Raw genomic sequence first — 15,712 nt, 5'->3', positions numbered from 1 at the left:
AGTCAGAGTTGAATGTCCTGGTTGCAACCCTAAGGATGCATCGCTTAGAAATTAGTCATTCAGAGTTGTATAAAGGGCCAAACAGTACCATCCAAACACATTCTAAAGCAAAAGCCACATCTGCTGGGCCTTAACACAAAGAATATTCTGTCCCTTTATGCTTAGGATTCCCTTCTTAGCATCCATATATGTGCTTTTAAATGCTCTGTCAGACAAGCCCTGGATGCTGCTCGTGCTCACATTTGTATGAGGGAGTGGAGAGAAAAGGGTAAGGATTTGGGCATAAAAGAGGAGATGTGAAAATGAGTGGATTATCACAGGCATAGCTTGATTGCACACAGTGACCAAAGGGAGGGTGAATCCCGAAATAAGAGTAATCACAATAATTGCTCCTTACGTTTACTGAGCATTTAATAAATGCTCTACAAGTTTTATCTTATATAAGCCTCATAACAACTCTAAGAGGTGGGAACTATTATTGTCCTCATTTTAAGGGTGAGAATCCTGCAATTTAAGGGATTAGGGGATTTACCTAAAGTCATACAACCAGTTTAGTGGCAGCACCAGCACTGAAATCCAGGCAATCTGGCTTTGAGCCAGACCCTCATTATTTTGTTTATTTTATTATGTAATACTTGATGCATAAACATATAAATAAGGCATATATGTTATAATGTGTAATAATAACATAAGCCACCATGCAACTTTAAAGCTCCATCACTACCAATGTCTTTGAAGTGACCTGTTCGCTTCTTCTCATTCCATCTCCAGCCTAAGCACCGCAGAAACCACCATTATGTGGTTATCACCCTCTAGGTGTGTAAAATAGCCTTTACCACATAGGTAAATGTCCTTAAAGCTATAGTTTTAGTGTGGTTTTCGAGCTTTTAAAAAGGAGGGTCGTATTATACACAACCACTTGTGACTTACATTTTTTATTTTATTTTTTATTTAAATTCTAATAAGCCAACATATAGTACATCATTCATTTCAGATGTAGAGTTCAGTAATTCATCAGTTGCATATAACACTCAGTGCTCATCGGGGAAGGGAGGGAAAACGAAATGGGAAGAAATTAGAGCTGGACTTACCTTTTTTTTTTAAATTCAGCATTATGTTTCTAAATTTCATCCCTATTGTGTCAGTTGACTGTGCTGTCAACATTTTCACTGCTGGGCTCCATTTGTATAAACAGACCACAATTTATCTATGCATTCTCCCATTGAGGGGCATTTGGGTTGTCCCAGTTTCTGCTGTTTCAGACAATGCTATTATGGACATTTTTGAACTCGTCATCAAGTCCATATGTGCAAGAATTTCTCTAGGGTATTACAGGGTCAAATTATTTTCCAAAGTACACCAATTTATACTCTTCAGCTGTGTGTAGGAGTCCTTGTTCCACATTCTCACCAACATGAGGTATTGTCAGGCTTCTTAGTGTTTGCTAAGATAGTGGGTGTGTAAAATGGTATCTCATTTGATGTCAACTTGTATTTGAATATTATATTATTATATTATATTTTATTATTATTCTTAATCATATCCGGATAATGTTTGTTCACATTTACCTCAGTTAAGCCTTTATGTTTACCAGGTATTTTTGCTCTTCATTCCTCCTTCTATTTCTAACCTTCCTACTGGGATAATTTTTCTTCCTGAATGATATCTTTTAGAAGTTCATTTAGTAAGAGCCATTAATTATAAATTCTTTCATTCTTTGCTACTCTGAAGATATCTTTATTTAGCCTTTGTTCTTTTTTTTTTTAAGATTTTATTTATTTATTTATTTGACAGAGAAAGAGAGAGAGACGGAACACAAGTAGGAGGAGTGCGAGAGGGAGAAGCAGGCTTCCCGCTGAGCAGGGAGCCCAACGCAGGGCTCGATGCGGGGCTCGATCCCAGGACCCTGGGATCATGACCTGAGCTGAAGGCTTAACGACTGAGCCACCCAGGCACCCCTGTTTAGCTCTTATTCTTAAAAAAATACCTTTCCTGGAGTACAATCTTATTTGGATATTATGTTAATGAGCTGGAAGATATATTCTTGTCTGTTTTCCCTTGCTGTTATTGAGAAGTCTACTGTCACCCCATTTGCCTTTCCTTTGTAGGTGATCCTTTTCCTCTATTTTAAGATTTTTGGTATTTTGTGGAATCATACAAAAATGTGTCTAGGTGTAGAATTTTTTTTATTCTGTTTTATATATGTTGGTCTTCCTGTAGCTGTGGATTCATGGCTTTCATCATATTTCATCACTTCAGATACTGTCTCTCTTCTCTTGCTCCTTCTGTTTTCCATACTGTTTAACTTATATGTCATCCTTCTCATCTCCCCATGTCTCTGTGCGTTATTACAGATAATTTCCTCAGTTCTTTTCTACAGTTTGTCAGTTCTTTTCTTGGCCATTTCTAATCTGCTGTTTAACCCGCCTATTTGTTATTCATATCAAGATTATAATTTTTCATTTCTGAAATGGATTCCATTTTTTATTTCTAGGTCATTGTTGATAGTCTCTTCTACGCACATTTTTAAAGTGTATTTTTTTATCTTTAAATTATCTTAAACTTTCTTTAAAGTTTTCACTATCTGATCATTACAATATATGAATTCTTAGAGGAGCACTGTATCTGTTTTTTTTTTTCTTCTGTCTCTCACTCTTGATTAGTTTCCTATAACTGCTATAACAAATTATCACAAAATTGAAATTGGTGATTTAAAGCAACACAAGTTCATCCTATGACAGTTTTGGAAGCCAGAAGTCCAAAATCACTTGGTTAAAGCCAAAGTGTTGGAAGGGCTGCTCTTTCCAGATGTTGTAGGGCAGAATCGATTTCCTTCCCTTTTCCAGCTTCTCGAGGACACCCTCATTCCTTGGCTTGGGACCCCTTTCTTGCATCACTCTGGCCTCTTGCTTCCATCATGACATACCCTACTTCTGTAGTCTCCTTCTTTCCTCTTATAAGGATACTTGTGATTGCATCTAAGGTCCACTTGGGTTATCCAGGATAATTTCCCCATCTCAGCATCCTTAATCACAGCTGCAAAGTCCCTTTTTTCATGCAAGGTGATGTTCACAGGAGCCAGGGATTGGGACTGGGATATTGTGGGGGCTCATTATTCAGACTACCATACACTCATTGTGTCAGAGACTGCTAGTTGCCAATAAGTATTCATTCTACCATCCCTTCCTAGGAATGAAAATACTAATTTTTAGCCAGGCTTATTGTCAGCCAGTTAAAACTCCCTAGTTTTTTGTTTTTTGGTTTTTTCTTGTTTTGACATCTAGATGTGGTCACTGGAATTAAAATTTTGCCAGTAAATTACAAGTGGAGGAGCTATGTGCAACATCCAGAATATGTTTTTAAAGAGAATAGTCGTGCTCTTCTTGTCCTTCCTTCCATAATGGTCTGGAATGTGGATATCTGGAGCTCCAGCAGCTACCTCGGATCACAAGAACAATGATCATAACCAAGATCTCAGAGGATTCATGAACCATAAGAATACAGGTCCCTGATGAATTTGTGATAAACCTGCCCTGGATACCTACTTCTTGGTTTGTTTTACATGAAAACAAATAAATGCATATTTCAGGCACCATTATTTGGTGGGTTTTTTGTTTTTGTTTATGTTCTTGTTTTTTGCCATGTGAGGTTAAATTTAGTCCTTAGTGATATAATCATTATGTCTTGTTTCCTTGTGTGTTTGATAATTTTTTATTGTGATCTTTTATTTGGTTTCACATAATCTCTGGAAATCCTGAAAACCTGAATTAATGACACCCTCCTCCAAAATGGAATTTGCATTGACTTATTCCTGGAGTCATGTATACCACCAACAGGAGATGGCTTTAACCTTCTTAATGAGGGAATGGGCTCCACAGCAGGCTGAGGTTAGCTTCCAGTCCCGGCATTTGTGGCTGGCATTGTCATTTATCTTCCAAATTTGCAGTTTTCTTTCCTTTCTCAATCCTGGTTTTAGCTTACTTTGCATGTTTCTATGTTATTCTTTTGTTTTATTATCATTGGAAAGTTCCCTCTGTTTCTGGTATTAAATGTATTAAAAATCATGTCATCACCTGGATGCAATGCCATTGTAGTCTAGAGTATTACCTCGGGGTATCTTGTTCACCTTCCTGCCAGGAACCACCCCAGTTTCATCATTAAGATGTGCCACAAAGGCCTTACATCTGATTGGCCCACCCAATATTTTGGTGCAAATTTAGTACAAGCGGTACTCTTCTGGAAACCAGACTGGTAGCACTTTCTCCAACCATGGACTCCACTCATTTATTTGTTCTCAGGGGTTCATCGCAGTTATTAACTATGATTCTCTCTTTTAGAATTTCTGGCAGCTCTTTCAAATTACACAGTCTCCTTCATCTGTCCACAAAGATTTTGATACAGCAATACATATAATAAAACTCTACTAATGGGATATTATACTTATAATATGTATAATATTCTGCAACTTGCTTTTTAATTTAGTAATGCCTCCTATCCATCTCAGTACTTCTAGTCTTCTCCTCATTCTTCTTCCACAGCTGCATAGTATCCCATGGTGCATATAATAGCTTCTTGGACAATTTGACTGTTGATGGACATTTAGTTTGTTTCCAATTTTGTGATATTTAATAGTGCTATGCTGTGCTATAGTAAGCACTTATATACATATTTGTGTGTGCACAATGTGAGAGTAAATACATAGAAAGGATTTCTAAAAATTAGTTTTTTCGTTCAGAGACTGTGAATATTTAACATTTTGATGGATGTTGTCAATTTGTCTCCCTCATGCTAATGTAATGGTATTTTGTGACAAACTACTAATGCAAAATCAGTGTTCATTTTCCCTAATTCCTGAGCAGGGATTCCCTGTTTTATTTCAGAGTGGTGGTATGCCTACCTCAAGACTACACTTCATAACCTCACTCTCAGTGAAGTATGACCACATGACTATCTCTGGCCCCTGAGCTGTGAGTGGCAATATTTGGAACATCTTGCAGTATTGCTCACTGAAAGTTATGCCTCTTTTTGCCCTTCTGCCTTTATGCCTTCTTCCAACATATGTAGTGGTTTTATGGCTAACATTGCAGTAGCCAAGATCATTAGATGTGATCTTGGGATGGAAACTATCCATTAGGGATTCTAGAGAAGAAAGAAAGGAGGCTGAATCATGGACAACTACCACACAACCTTAGACTCCCCACATCTTGACTTCCATTATATGAGAGAATAAACCCCTATATTCTGAGTCTTTGTTACATGCAGCTGAATTCCTTAATGACCCAGTTTTCCTTTCAACCATTTAACCAATAAGCCAGTCTTTGCTATGAGCCTGCTCATGTGCTATGGATTATCACCACAGTGTACTTACCTGTGCCCAAAGTGGGCTGTCCTTGGAGAGGTCAGTATGACCAGATATGTGACCTTTTACACTGACTCCCATCTCTTCTTCCCCAAATGGTAATCTCAGTCCACAGAACTAATAAAGCAAACTTTAAATTCCTGTCTTTAGCTCAGATCACCTAAGGAAATCAGTCAAACACATGCACACACACACACACACACACACACCAGTGCATACAAAAGCCAAATAACTTTTCACAGCATCCATAAAACTTTCTTACTTCAGTCTCAGGAATTTTCCAGAATAACCCTTTGGCCCTCTTTAAGAGAAGGCCCATCTGATGAAAATATAATAGCTCTATGGAATAAAAAATTACAGAATTAATAATTCAAAGCTACTATTAAATCAGTGTACTTCCTGTTGGTTTGTCAATATGGACTTTTTCAATTAGACAATTTTATTACAGTGATGAATACCAATGGCACAATTTAGAGAGTACTGTTCTAAGTTATGGTCGGGTTAGCCTAACAATCCATATTTGCTATTGAATAAATGTGATGGCTGTAGCCTTCCAAAGATTAACGGGCCTTTATTGGCAGCTGAGCCTGCTCCTGTCCCTGGTGAGGATCAGGCAGGAGTGACTTTACTCATGTATCCCCAAAGGATCCTTCCTGACCATTGTAATGGCCCATCACCTGCCTCCCCATGGTCCTCTCCCTCCCCATATCAGGAACACTCACCCTGCAGGTGATAGGTGTCAAAGACAGTGACTGACAAGTGTCTGAGTCCCAAACCAGGTCCCACATTGCCTGGTAAAGACAGCAAATAAAATTACTTTTAAATTACACATTCGTGTAGATTAAAGCTCCTGTAGAACTTGTCAAATGGGAATCAAGTGTGGCAAAGGTTCATAGTCAATGCAGTCAAATCCAGAGAATCTCTGTTGTGAGTAATGTATGATTAGTGCCTGAGTTATTTAGCCTGCTGTCAGAGAAGGGACACCAGATACAGAGCAGAACAGAGGGAAATCCTGGCTCTACTATATTCTAACGGTGTCACCTAAGCAATTCGCTCAACTGCTCTGAGCCTTGGCTTCCTCATGGGTAGAATGGGGATAATAATCTCTACTTTCTAGAGTGGGAATAATTACATAATAAAAGAGTGTAATTCCTCTGGCACATAGCAGATGCTCAAAAAAGGCTGACTGACTCTGAATCTGTTCAATTTATTGACAGGACAGGCCCTGTGCCTCAAGGAAGGGGCAGGAGCTTCTACTTTTCCTTCTACGACAATGTTTAATTATTGCTTTTCCTCTTTTTTTTTTTTAAAGATTTTATTTATTTATTTGAGAGAGAATGAGAGAGAGAGCATTAGAGGGGTGAGGGTCAGAGGGAGAAGCAGACTCCCTGCTGAGCAGGGAGCCCAATGCGGGACTCGATCCCGGGACTCCAGGATCATGACCTGAGCCAAAGGCAGTCGCTTAACCAACTGAGCCACCCAGGCGCCCTGCTTTTCCTCTTTATCTGATTGGGAGTACATGCTTTTTGGCCCATGAATGATCTGTGAACAATATTTGTTGCTTCCCCTCTGAATTTCCTGTAGAAACTTCTCTTGGCTTGCAAGTATTCCATATTTGATGGCAAAGATGGTGTCACCTGCCTTGAAGTGAATGGCAAGCCAGGCAGACAATCTTGCTTCTATCCTTGTTTTGAGGCCCCCAAAGCATGGGCAAGCAAAGTCCAAATTAGCTCTGTTGGCTCTTCCTCCCTTCACATAATGTTCATGCTCCTCCTGGTCAGTTCCTCAGAAGTCAGAGAACAATTCAGTCCTTGAAGGTGGGTAGGATGACTAACTCATCCTGGTCTACCTGGGACTTTTCTGGTTTTTGCACTAAAAGCCCAGCAGCATCCCAGCACAGGTGGTCACCCTCAGAGGGGAGCAGCCCTGACATGTGGATTGGAATGGCTTGGTTAAGAGGCCTTCGCCTATTATATACAGAGCGGACCCCGTGGTCGCCTCTGGGTGCTTGACTTGCTGGATTTGCACTGCCTTGCATCTTGCTTCAGAGATTGCTTCTCCTTGGGGACAAGCACCAGGTCACCAGAGTGCTGCTCCTGCCTTGGGCCTCAGTGGGCCAGGTAAATAACAGCCCAGCCTGAGGGACCAGGCCCTCTTGGGTGTCCTTGCCCCATGGCAGGCAGGCACCCGACAGCTACGCTAATTAACAGATCCCATGTTTCTCCTTGCTTTCTGAGGCTGCTCCCAATAGAGTTATGAGGGCAGGAGGCCCTGGGGGCCCAGAACTGTAGCCAGGTCTTCCCCACTGGTTACTGATGAGAATACCTGTGGGCTGAGGCCTGCAGCTCGCACTGTGTTGACTCTTTTGCAAGTTATTTATCCTTTAGTGATGTATGCTTTTGTATCAAACATCAAACAATTACTCAGCACCCATGCTTGTTCCCCTGCCTCAGGGACTTCTTGGTCTTTGTGTCTATACTCTCTTCGGGGTTCTGCCCACACCCATCCTGGTGACTCTGTTTCCCTTATTTGTGCTCTAGATGTCTTCTCTCTTGTCTGACCGTGCTGGTTTCCTCTTAACTTTTAGATATGTGGGAGGTTGTCTCAGTTTCCAGAGGGCTTATGCATACCTTATCCCATTTGCTGGTTTTGCAGATACCAGCCTCAAGCTAGACCTGGAGCATGTGAAGAGCAGGACTGGGGCTGTGCCTCCCCAAAGCATGCTGTTTTGGCCTGCGCAGCTGCCATTCCCCTGCATCTTGTAGCAATGGTAACCTCACATTGCTGGAGGAAACCACCCAATCTTTTCAGCATTGTCTGGACTTTTGTGGGCACAGGATTGGGCCTGAATAATGAGAGCACTCATTCTCCCTGACCAACACAAGTTAGCTCAGGGAGGTCTGGGACCAACCCGGCCAATAAGCCTCGATTCCAAGACCTCCACTGGATCTGGGGAGGGAACATGCCCTCTGCCCACAGGGGCTGCTCAGCTGAGCTGACATATACTCGGTCTCTTCGGCCACCATGTGGGGAGAGCCTGCCTGAGAATGCAGTCAACCCAGAGGCAGGGGGGCCATGACTCCAAGACTGCCCTGGCAGCACTGCATGAGCTTTGCATCTTGGTTTAGCCATGCCAGTGGTAATTTATCCCTGGCCTTCATAGTTTCACACCTCCCCATTTTTATTAACCCAGTGTGACCTGAGTTCCTATGTCTCGAACCCAAAAAGACATGACTAACACTGCAGCTTTCTGATTCTGTCATCAGTGTTCTTTCTGTTCTAACCATGACAGTCTTTCTCCCCAGTGTGCCGCACCTGTGCCCATCATCAGCATCTTCATTCCAGACCACCTTCCCTGGCCTGTGCCACCAGCCGTCAAGCCCAGGGCAAGACTTCCATCTCTTCTGCCAAGCCCTTCTGAACCTCAACTTCCTTTACCACTCTGCCCTTCTCCTCAATTCCTACCCAAGGGGGCACCACACAATTTAACAATGCCCAGGTCATTGGCTTTTGTTTCCATAGGATGATCTTATCTCTTCAGTTTTAAGTTCTTCAAGTTCAGAGATTATGCCTCCTGCCTGTACAAATACTGACCCAGTGTTAGGGAAAAATAATGACTAAATTTGTCTGGGTACGTGCTGCGTGCCAGACATAAGTCTAAGCCCTTTACATGTACAAACTCATTAAACCCTCACAACAGACCTATAACTATTATTATTGTTTCTGTTCTACAGAGGAGGAAAGCAAGGCACAGAAGGGTTAAGGAACTTGTCAAGGGTCAGCTGGCTAGGAAGTGGCAGAATTAGGATTTTCTCCAAGGCATTCTGGGCTCCAGGGTCCACCGGTTTGATCACTACACTACATGCCACTTTGGGAACCACTTTCTGCCACTTTGTGATAAGTATCAATTGCTGGAACATAGGGAATTGCAGAATTTTACCAAATGTAAAGCAATAGTTGTTACCTTTTGGGGAGTCATGTACTCCTCTGAAAATCTGAAAGTTTTGTACCCTTCTAGAAAATACACACATCACACACACACGCACACACACACATACACACATGCACACCACACCTGAGAAAAAGAAGGGTTGCAACCCTGAGCCCTGATTGTGGAGTCATTCTGACATCTTCACTCTATCCTTCAGTTCTTTGTTATGGCTGGGTATTGGCAAGGGACACAGGAAGGGGAAGATGTCTCTGCTGTCCAAAATCTCAGCCGAAGCTGGATCTGGTGAGGGAACATGTCCTCTGAAGAGAGGCTGACCTGACAGGAGAGAAGTTGGTTTCAGTGCTTCCTGCCTCCTGTTCTGCAGCATTCAGCAGGTACAAGGGTAGGCGCTGTGTCTGCCTTTCCAGCATGCACACCCTTATTTCTTGTAACAGCACTTTGATTTCCCTTTGGGCGACCACCACTCCCCCATTTCATGCACTGTTATTTGGACGGTCAACTGAGGAGTCTGCTCTTCTCTGGCCAAGGCATGAGCACACAGGATCCCAGCAGCCGACCAGACTGTGTCCTGGGAATTTGAGCAGTACAAGGAGGGAGTGCAGCTGGAGGTGACTCTGAGACTTGGAGAGAATCTGAGTGCCATCTGCCAGTTCCCCTGAGCTGCCTTGCTTTCTTTCCTGTCCATAGTCTGATTCTGCAGCTTTTCCTCTAATTCCCTAAGCTACCTGAGGTGGCTTTATATTATGCCAACCTGGCTAAGCTGAACTACACTTCCCAGAACTCCCTTTCCTATATGTTTTCATGTAGGATGGGCCAGGAGAGAGATTCTAGGGTGAGATTTGGAACGTGGAAGAGAAGCATCCATTCTGTAGCCCACATTGTTGTCATTCATCTGCTGGCTCACCTTGTTAGCAAGAGGCAGTGGTCTTTCCCAGGATCCTCCTTCAGCTTTTCCAACTTACGGGCCAGGTGTGTGTGTGTGTGTGTGTTTCAAGAACTGTCATGAAGGGTCCCGATGTCTGCAGGATATCCCTGCCCCCGAGGTCAGAGGCATGGGTTGCAGTCCATCCTTGTGGTCCCCAGCTGGTGTGTGTGGGTTCCAGCTGTTCTTGCTCTCCCCTACTTTACATCCAGCTGCCTTTCCAGCTGTCTGCCCTCTGGACCGCATGCCCCAGCTTCAGAACTGAGGACAGTGGTCTTACTGCTTAACCAGCCCCCACCACAGTATGAGGTCAAATGTCTGTAAAAAAAATCCCTAGCGATTTTGCTTCTCTGAGTGAATGCTGACTGATACACCTCTCCAAATCCTCCTAAGAGAGTCCACTTTAGTGTAAGTTATCTAGAGTCTATTGCTGTTGCTTGCAGCCCCCAAATCCCAAACTATACACATTGCATAATGCATGAGAAAATGTTTTCAAATTACAGAGCACTAAATACATGCATGCTCCTACTACTTTTACTAGTAGAGACTGTGCTGGAAAGGCAAACTCTGGGGTCAGATTTAAATCTAAATTCTGCCGAGTAATACTTGTATGACTTTGGGTAGAGTTATTTACTCTTTACTCTTTCTGACCTTGTTTCCCCCTTTGTAAAAAGAAGAAAAAACAATGTTAGTAGTTAGGACTAGGTATCCATGCATACAAAGAGAAAATCCCAAGTTATGAACTTAAACACAACACAAGTGCATTTGTCTGTCATGTGGAAGCAGTGGAAGTAAACAGCCTCGGGTTCTCCATCATCAGGCCCCCAGGCTCCTCACACCCTGTGTTCTGCTGTCGCTGGAGGGCAAGCCCATGCTCAGGGTCAGTGGTGGCCACACCTAGCTAAAAGGGAGGCTGGCAAATGTAATCTTTATTATGTGTGGCAATAAAAACAGGTTCCTGTCATTGAGGAAGGAGGAAAGAGTAGGCAGGGGAGGCCACTGCTGCTGCACAGTGGGAGACAACAGGGCTGTGCCCAGGGTGGGAAGGAAGCCAGAGCCCGCCATGGCAGAACCCAGCAAGGGTCCATTTACCTCCCCCACTCCAGCCCCCCCCCCACCAACCCTATCAGTGCTCCCTCAGTGCCTCCTGCTCTCATGAGAATCCATGCTAGAGGCTCCATTCACCACGATAACACTTTCTAACAGGACTTGTATCCTTAAAGTAGTGAAACAGATGAGAAAAAAATGCATCAAACAGCTTATGCCAATGTATGAAAAGAAGAGGTTAAGAGTCTGGGTTCTAGAGATAGATGAACTACGTCTCTACTGTTGGATCTCCTGCTTCATGGCTGTGGAATTTTGGGCAAGTCTCTTAATATCCTAAAGTCTTTTTTTAGAGGGGGGCGCGGGGCAGAGGGAGAGAGAGAACCTTGAGCAGGCTCCATGCAGCTCCATCTCATGACTCTGAGATCACGACCTGAGCTGAAATCAAGAGTCAGACACTTAACCTACTGAGCCACCCAGGTGCCCCTGAAGTCTATGTTTTAACTGCAGATTTCAACAATAATACCGACCTCCAAGTTTTGTAGTGAGGATTGAAGAATATAGTGCAGGAGAAACACTTAGTATAGTGCCAGGCACATAGAAAGTGCTCTGTAAATATTAACTGTTATTATTGTCATTAGTATTATCTTTATAGACATTATCTTAGTCAAGTCTCTCTAGAGACACACTAATGGTTTTCTCTCTGGGTTCATTCTTCACTGCTTTCTTCGGCGGCAGTAATCTGAACAGTGAGAGAGAATGAGGCTTCTGACACTTCTGTCTAAGAAGCTTTACTGGACAGATTTGGAAAATCCATGGCATGCCCCAGTGGCCCTTCGTGGATGAGTAGAGATTGGGGCCACCAGGACTCCCTGGCCGAGACTTTTGGCTCTGTCTTCTTTGGAATCTTTAGCCTGTGATCTCCCAGGAGTTCAGGGACCCCTGAATGGGTGGTAACAGTTTCCCCTAATCCATTGATCAGCTGGTGTGAGGACCAGGCCAGCACTCATAGGATTCCAAATGTTCTTGCTGCAAGCACAGACTCCCTCTGAGTGTCAATGTTGTTTCTCACCAGATAAGGAATGTGTTCAGCCCGGATCAAACACTTGTTTATCTTCAGAGTGCTGAGAGCCAAACGTCTGCTTCTGTTCCTCTCTGGTATTTATTGGCTTACCCTTATCGCCTCTGACCGTGGTGTTGTTTGCGCACCTGATCTCAGTTTCTGGCTTGGATACACTGAAAGGTGCCCTGCTTCTAGGGGGGAATAGCACATGGAGCAGCTTCCAGGTGGTGCAGGGCGAAGAGCATTGGACTAGGGGGTCAAAAGACATAGCCCCTGAGTCTGTCTCCAAATGGAAGGATTGGGCTAGCAGACTTGAAGCCCTCTTCCAGGGCTGACATTCTGTTTTGCTATGAAAAGCCCAGTGTTGCCTGGGTGGCTCAGTCGTTAAGTGTCTGCCTTCAGCTCAGGTCATGATCGAGCTCAGGTCCTGGGATCGAGTCCCACGTTGGGCTCTTTGCTCAGTAGGGAGCCTGTTTCTCCCTCTGACTGCCACTCTCTCTCTCTTTCTCTTTCTGAGAAATAAATAAAAATATATTAAAAAATGAAATGAGGGGCGCCTGGGTGGCTCTGTCGTTGGGCGTCTGCCTTAGGCTCGGGTCATGATCCTGGGGTCCTGGAATCGAGCCCAACGTTGGGCTCTCTGCTCAGTGGAGAGTCTGCTTCTCCCTCTCCCACTCCCCCTGCTTGTGTTCCCTCTCTGTCTCTCTCTCTCTGTCAAAATAAATAAGTAAAATCTTTAAAAAGAAAGAAAGAAAAGCCCAGTGTGAGCATTCTTAGGGGTAAAGAAGAAAAGTTGAAGATTTAAAATTAGGAGCAGGAAGTGTGTCTTCAGCCTCCTGTGTGAGGGAGAATTGTGAGTCTCTTTTGACCACATTATTTTGTGTTGCTTGTTTTAGCTGTGTGGTCACAGCGCCAAAAGTGAGCAGAAGGAGGGTTCCTGCTCACTGACTTGTTCGTGCAGAAATAGCTTGTAGAAACAATGACTATATCCCATGAAAATATGGAGCAAGGGAGGTGGGGGGGGGATTTCTAGAATCTTTGCTGGAAGATAACTGATGGTATAAAGAGGTCCTTACTTTGAGAAATATTTCATATTACAATCAGAAGTTACAGAATGAATGGGTGGTGGGAGGTAAGGGCATAGATTATTTACTTTACAAGATGATGCCGCACTTTATAAAAATCTAAATGTTTCCTTTTGGAAGTCAGCTCTCATGGTGCACTAAAAAAATGGTTGAATCTATAATAAAGCTAATTATACAACTTTTGGCAAATAAACACATTGTGTACAAGCTTAGCCATGCTATACAGTATTATCACATTCTTTTCATAAATACACTACCATTTTTGGAAGAAATTTCTAAAGATAATGTCTTTTTTGCGGTCCAGTTTGACTTGTGTGCCTACTGTGAACAATGAAGATTTTTCCAGTTGCCTCTGAGGGGCAAACAAAATCCATTTTCTTTGGCAATAAATGATCTGCAATGCCCACACTTTCCCACAAGGGGGCAGCACACCACAGGGCCTTTAGGTACAACATGGGCTTGGGATTCAGAAAGCACAGCCAGCCCTAGGAGGGTGGCTCGTACCCAGGGGGAAGACAATTCACTAAAAGCTATTAAGATGCAGATCCGATAGTGTCTCCGCATAATTGAAAGCCCTAAGTATGTGCCAGAAACTTTTTGGCTGTTCTCATGCAGAAAAAGGATGAAATCATTTTGTGATGGACAAATCAGTATTTGTCTTCAATATTAACAGAAATTATTTTTTCTATATCAATACAAAATTTATCCACCTATATCACCAACAAAAGTAATTTTAGGCAAGGACTAATATACACTGAATCATAAATATACCGTTTCCCTTCAAGTTTCTTTTGTGAGTTTATGGAAATGCCTGAGGTCAAGTGTTGCATTCATGTTCTACTACTCATGTGTTTGCACTGCCCAGTGGATAGAAGCAGTGCTTAGGATTTGAAACAATTTATTATTAAGTAAACACAAACTTTCAAGGAAAGAAATTTAGGATAGAAGATCAGTTTGAGTTTTAGGGGGAGCTTCCCTTTCATATTTTTATACAGGGCTAGGCTTCCACTAAATGTATGTAAAGAACAGTAAAAGAAATTCAGCAGGTTAGGAAAACAAGTGATTCCTCTATGTCGTGTCTATACTAGCTGATGGAGAAAATGCAATTGCCAAAAGTGTATTCTGGTTGCCAAGATCCAGATCCAGCCTGAGGAAATATGAATTGATCACTCCCTGGTTTTCGCCTCATGGGAGATCTTAGCCAGGGAGACTTTATGCTAGACTATTCTGTGACACTGTCGTTAAATCCATTATGTCTCCTAATATTCATTTCCCTGTCTTCCTCAGAACTTCTGGATGTGAGTTGAGTATATCATTGCATGGAGTAAGTCTGTTTCTCAGCCTTACTATGGTAGGTGTGGCCACATGACCAAACCATGGCTAATGAAATGAAAGCAGACGTGGTGTTCTTTAAAATGGCAGTGTATCCTTTCTCTTACTTTTCCTACTTTTATTTCTTGATGGCTGGAATGTGGATGTGATGGTTGGAGCTGGAGCAGCCCCAATGATGATGAGGTAGAAGATACATAATGAAGATAGTAGAAAAACCTGATGATAGAATCAGGTCTTTTGTTATGAAGCCACCACAGTAGCCTAGACTGCCAACCTAGATTTTTGGAAGGGAGAGAAATAATATTTTGGGCTTTTCTGCAGTGGAATCTAGTCCTAATCAGCAGAGATACCTTGAGAAAACAGGTCAGAAGATGGACTTTTTTTCTAATTATTTGTTTTGCCATGATTTCATAATTTTTACCACCAATCAACATATATTGAACGTTGTGTGGAGGGCACTGCCAGATGATCTGGTTTTAAGTTGGCTTAAGGACAGAGTTGGATGAGGACCACCATGAACAAAGTTCAGCTGTCAAAAAGTCCTTCATGAGGGGCGCCTGCGTGGCTCAGTTGGTTAAGCGACTGCCTTCGGCTCAGGTCATGATCCTGGAGTCCCGGGATCGAGTCCCACATCGGGCTCCTTGCTCAGCAGGGAGTCTGTTTCTCCTTCTGACCCTCCTCCCTCTCATGCTCTCTGTCTCTCATTCTCTCTCCAGCAAATAAATAAAATCTTGAAAAAAAAAAAGTCCTTCATGAAAATTGCTTCAATGCTACTACATAAAGGCAGCTGTATTTGGTCACAGCCATAGCCATTTCTTTTTTTTTTTTTTTTAAAGATTTTTATTTATTTATTTGAGAGAGAGAATGAGAGAGAGAGAGCACATGAGAGGGGGTAGGGTCAGAGGGAGAAGCAGACTCCCTGCTGAGCAGGGAGCCCGATGCAGGACTCGATCCT

Source organism: Neomonachus schauinslandi, chromosome 10 (genome assembly GCF_002201575.2).
Source record: "Neomonachus schauinslandi chromosome 10, ASM220157v2, whole genome shotgun sequence".
In the NCBI taxonomy this organism is placed as follows: domain Eukaryota; kingdom Metazoa; phylum Chordata; class Mammalia; order Carnivora; family Phocidae; genus Neomonachus; species Neomonachus schauinslandi.
Note: the sequence above shows the minus strand (reverse complement) of the source record.